The sequence below is a fragment of the Tinamus guttatus genome, unplaced genomic scaffold (assembly GCF_059628265.1).
Source record: "Tinamus guttatus ecotype Peru unplaced genomic scaffold, ASM5962826v1 Tinamus_guttatus_pri_ptg000116l, whole genome shotgun sequence".
Taxonomy (NCBI): Eukaryota; Metazoa; Chordata; class Aves; order Tinamiformes; family Tinamidae; genus Tinamus; species Tinamus guttatus.
Window position 1 is genome coordinate 10,180 of NW_028288650.1, and position 6,058 is coordinate 16,237.

A 6,058-nucleotide genomic window follows, 5' to 3' on the forward strand; every position below is an offset into this window, starting at 1 on the left:
CTGCGCATGCGCAGCCTCCCCCTCCCCGTTGCAGTACCGATTTTCGGACACGGGATGGCAGCAGTGAGCCCTCCCGATGCACTGCGCATGCGCGCCCCTCCGCTGGCCGTTGCAGTACCGATATTCGGACACCGTTCGGACGATAATTCTAGTAACCAGTGATGCAAATACAAAGGCTCCTAATTGGTAGACAATGACCTAACTAAGACCCTCCCCCGGCCGTGGCCGTACCGATTTTCGGAAACGGGATGGCAACAGTGAGCCCTCCAGACGCTCTGCGCATGCGCAGCCTTTCCCCGGCTATTGCAGTACCGATTTTCGGACACGGGATGGCAGCAGTGAGCGCTCCCGACGTTCTGCGCATGCGCAGCCTCCCCCTCCCCGTTGCAGTACCGATATTCGGACACCGTTCGGACGATAATTCTAGTAACCAGTGATGCAAATACAAAGGCTCCTAATTGGTAGACAATGACCTAACTAAGACCCCCCCCCCCCCCGGCTGTTGCAGTACCGATTTTCGGACACGGGATGGCAGCAGTGAGCGCTCCCGACGCTCTGCGCATGCGCAGCCTCCCCCTCCCCGTTGCAGTACCGATTTTCGGACACGGGATGGCAGCAGTGAGCGCTCCCGACGTTCTGCGCATGCGCAGCCTCCCCCTCCCCGTTGCAGTACCGATTTTCGGACACGGGATGGCAGCAGTGAGCGCTCCCGACGCTCTGCGCATGCGCAGCCTTCCGCTCCCCGTTGCAGTACCGATTTTCGGACACGCGATGGCAGCAGTGAGCCCTCCCGATGCTCTGCGCATGCGCGCCCCTCCGCTGGCCGTTGCAGTACCGATATTCGGACACCGTTCGGACGATAATTCTAGTAACCAGTGATGCAAATACAAAGACTCCTAATTGGTAGACAATGACCTAACTAAGACCCGCCCCCGGCCGTGGCCGTACCGATTTTCGGAAACGGGATGGCAACAGTGAGCCCTCCAGACGCTCTGCGCATGCGCAGCCTTTCCCCGGCTATTGCAGTACCGATTTTCGGACACGGGATGGCAGCAGTGAGCCCTCCCGACGTTCTGCGCATGCGCAGCCTTCCGCTCCCTCCGTTGCAGTACCGATTTTCGGACACGGGATGGCAGCAGTGAGCGCTCCCGACGTTCTGCGCATGCGCAGCCTCCCCCTCCCCGTTGCAGTACCGATTTTCGGACACGGGATGGCAGCAGTGAGCCCTCCCGACGTTCTGCGCATGCGCAACCCCCCCCCCGTTGCAGTACCGATTTTCGGACACGGGATGGCAGCAGTGAGCGCTCCCGACGCTCTGCGCATGCGCAGCCTCCCCCTCCCTATTGCAGTACCGATTTTCGGACACGGGATGGCAGCAGTGAGCGCTCCCGAGGCTCTGCGCATGCGCAGCCTCCCCCTCCCCGTTGCAGTACCGATTTTCGGACACGGGATGGCAGCAGTGAGCGCTCCCGACGTTCTGCGCATGCGCAGCCTTCCGCTCCCCCCGTTGCAGTACCGATATTCGGACACCGTTCGGACGATAATTCTAGTAACCAGTGATGCAAATACAAAGGCTCCTAATTGGTAGACAATGACCTAACTAAGACCCCCCCCCCCCCGGCTGTGGCCGTACCGATTTTCGGACACGGGATGGCAGCAGTGAGCCCTCCCGACGCTCTGCGCATGCGCAGCCTTTCCCCGGCTATTGCAGTACCGATTTTCGGACACGGGATGGCAGCAGTGAGCCCTCCCGACGCTCTGCGCATGCGCAGCCTCCCCCTCCCCGTTGCAGTACCGATTTTCGGACACGGGATGGCAGCAGTGAGCCCTCCCGACGCTCTGCGCATGCGCAGCCTTTCCCCGGCTATTGCAGTACCGATTTTCGGACACGGGATGGCAGCAGTGAGCGCTCCCGACGTTCTGCGCATGCGCAGCCTTCCGCTCCCCGTTGCAGTACCGATTTTCGGACACGGGATGGCAGCAGTGAGCGCTCCCGACGCTCTGCGCATGCGCGCCCCTCCGCTGGCCGTTGCAGTACCGATATTCGGACACCGTTTGGACGATAATTCTAGTAACCAGTGATGCAAATACAAAGGCTCCTAATTGGTAGACAATGACCTAACTAAGACCCTCCCCGTAGCCGTTGCAGTATCGATATTTGCACACGCAATGGCCATAGGGAGTGGCTGAGCAATTAGCATTCCCACTGCCCCTCTGAACATGGTAGAATGCAGCTCCAGCCCCACACGCACCCACCTACACACACCAGCAATTGCTGATGCTCTGGCCCATGCCTTCAGTGTCAATTGTCCCTTCCTGCAGTGGAAGGGAGGGGAAAGAATGTCACGAGTCCATGTGACTGCCTGGAGCACAACCCTGACAAGGTGCCATGGAGGTTCAAAAGAAGATGGGCCTAATACAAAGAAGGAGCAGCCACCTGTTCTCAATGACTACTGCCCAGAGAAACAGCTACAACCAGCCTTGCGACTGGTCAGAGTGCCCCCTTGTAGCCCACTGTGCAACCCAAAATGAGATCCACTAGCACCAGAACCACAGACATGGCCAGGCAAAAATGCAACGGGCAGTTAGAAAGGCCAGAAGCCTTGGCCACACAGGAAATAAAACTATGTCACGGTGCACAAGAAGGGCACAAGAGCATGGAGTAGTGCACAAGATGACACAGCCATGACTGCAAAGATATCCAGCCACTACCGACACCTCCTGCGCTAGTGCTGTGCAGAGTGGGACATGCTACAGGAGCACAAAGATTGAGAGCAACACGCAGCCCTGAGCAACAGAGAGCGAATCTGCGACACAAAGCGCAGACTACACAATGACGCAGACACTTAATATCTGAAGAAATATCAAGGAAAACAAAGCCATCTTAGGAGGTTGGGGCAGGGAGAGCCAGGACTCATGGCTTCCACTTCCCTGATGATCGAGCGAAACCGTGAGCACAGGAGAGTGCTCAGCGCTCGTTCCTCCCCTTACCTTTTGGGTATGGCTACTTCAGTGGTCGAGGGCAGCAGTGAGCAGAGCTATTTGCACATGCATATGCCACTTTGCTAGTGTAGCACTGATTTTTAGGTACAGGAGGCCAGCAGGGAGTGTTGCACAATGGAGGGCACACATGCGCTGCCCTTTCAGCAACTGTATTGAGACGTTTAAGGGGCTCCCTCACCTTCCAGAATGCCAGGACTTTTATTTATTTATTCCAACAGTGACTGTAGCCAAACAGTTATTCATGTTTTAAGGAATAGAAACCCCCAATTATATATGGGTATGTATGTATCCTCCATCCTTACCTGGACTGAAGCAAGCAGCTCCTTCGAAGGGGGCTGCAAGAAAAGTGTTCCTGTCCAGGCCGTGCTTGCCCCTTCTAGAATCTTAATATGACATCCCCAGACTTGGGTAGCTGTCAAAACACTTTGCTTGCATGTGCAAATGCAGCAGTTCAGGGTGAGAACATAGGGCTAACCTGCGCCATCCATCTGCAGTACCATTTATTCGGCACTTGAGGGCAGCACAGAGGGCAAGGGAAGGCAGTGCGCATGTGCACCTGCTTTACCATGGCAGCACTTCTTGCAGTCATGGGACAGTTGCAGTGGGTGCTCTGGGGTGAACTGCACATGGGCCTACTCTGTGCTGACGCTGCACGGCCTCTCCACACGCATGGGTCGTAAAGTACAGGACTAGCAGTGGAGCTCCTGGCACGCAGACATAGAGTCAGCCTGTTGACAACATGCACAGAGCAGGCTTCATTCGGCGTATGCATGTTGGTGTCGGCACCACAAGGATGGCCTATTTCAGGAAAGAGGCTGCTCTAGTTTCCAGATTTTTTTTTAATTCCTTTTATTATTATTTTACTCAACCACCATCACCTCTATTACAGCGGTGGGCCTGTCTCTCGTATGATGTGCTTGTATCTCCAACATACCTGGTTTGAAGCAGGCAGCTTCTTCTGAAGGCTTCAGGAACCAAGGTATCACCTGAACAGTGCGAAAACACAGACCAAAATTACTGATAGGCTGCATTAAAAATAGAAAGAAAAAATAGTATATAAAAAACTTTAAATTTTAATTATTGAGCCCCTTCCTCCCCCCCCCCCAATGTTTCAAGGCTAAATTCTTCTTTTCTGCCTGCTAACCTAACTACACATAACCCGCCCCACACAAGACACACACACAGCCAGTAAGCCCTTCAAAAACACAACTGTGCAGCATTTATTGCCATGGAATGACCCTTGTCCGCATGCACATTGACCACCCTGCGCGGCACATGCGCAGCAGGGCCCGTGCCAACCGGTCCATCTCTCTGCAGCGAGGGACGGAGGCTGCCCCAAGCTGCACAGGAACCTGCATATTCAGCTCATTAACACACATCAACATCAAGGCATCTGCTGTCTATCCCTAACGCCGTTACTCAGCAAGACAGACCCCACACTAGCACAGCACAAGTAGCTCTTACAGTACAGATATTAACAAGGCAGAAGCAGCACACGAAGCATACAGAAATAAAAGCACATATGCTGGAAACTCGTGCAATCCCTGCTCATGTACTCCCATTTACTCAACCCCTATCACACTCCATTACACAAAGGCACTAAGCCAGGTTAGTGTTTTTGTCAGGGAAATACTGGCTCAGAAAGATTCCAAATGATAACGCTTCCTCTCTGAAACCATTTCATGGTTAATATCTCACTTTAGATTGCTAGTAGTCGTGGATGATACATTAACTACTGCCACAGAGTAGCCATGGAGAACTGAATCCTACATGTGCAATCCTCTTGCTCACCAATCCTCCCACATCAGAAGAATTTGCAAAGGTAGCATTTAAGTTAAAAACAAGTCCCCAGAGCTGGTGCCCCAATCTGTAGACTGGATTCTAGTGAAGTGGGGAATCAATCTCTTCTCCAAAATAACTACCAACAGGACGAAAGGCCTCAAGATGCCCCAGGGGAGGTTCAGATTATACGTTAGGAAGATTTGTACCTGCAAAGAGTAGTCAAGCATTGGAACGGGCTGCGCAGGGAAGAGGTGGATTTACCGTTGCTGGCAGCATTGAAGAAACGGGCAGATGAAGTGCTTAGCAACACGGTTTAGCAGACACAGTGTAGGGTCAGGCTCGATCATCTTCCAGCGCTAATGAGTCTCTGCCAGGCCTCATAAGCAGCTAAGCAGCAGGGGCACACAAGAGGTGGGAGGGGGGTGGTTCCTGAAGCATACCTGCAGGAAACAAACTGTTATAGTAAATGGCTTGGGTTTATTTGCATTCTTTTGGATTCTTGGATCCTTTTGGATGCCTTTTTTTTTTTTGGGGGGGGGGGGTGATGTTGGTTGGTTGGTTGGTTTTTTTTTTTTTTTTTTTTCAGTAAAAAAGCCAAGAAACGCAGGGGAGGCCAAATTTCTTTCCAGAAAGTTCAGGAGAGTTGTGAACATACACTGAAGGCATATTCTTTATAAATTCCAGGCAGACACATAATTACAAATATCTCCTTCCAATTATAAGTTTGTTTTCTGTGTAAAAAGTCATTAAAATGTCATCTTTGCTGCAAAACCGAACACAGTTCTAGTGATGCACATGTACCCAAAGCAATACTATAAATAACGCAAAGACCCTATGATTGGTGTTGGGACATAACCAGAGGTTCAGATATTGTTCCCAAGTTATTTAGACACAGCCTGTATTTAGCTACTGTACATCAAAAGTATCAAAGAAATAACACCTAGAGAAAAGTTATTAGCAAACTAATGAAATTTAAGATTAAGCCATTTTTAAATGTTCCTTTGAGTTAGTGTAGACAGATTCCCCACCAACAGTCAAGTATTAGTTTGTGTTACTTCAGGCATGACGTGCAATTCCTCAAACTAAGGCTTTTCTAATGCCAATATTTATTTCAATCACAGAACAAAGCAGCATAACAACCTTTTAAAATCTTTTAAACTTTGAGAGCTAACAGTGTTGCAAAAGAAACAGATGAGAAATCTCTCTTAAAAAATAATATTACTACTCACTGGACACCAGCCTCTAAGAAAACAAAGAACAAAATAGTATATAT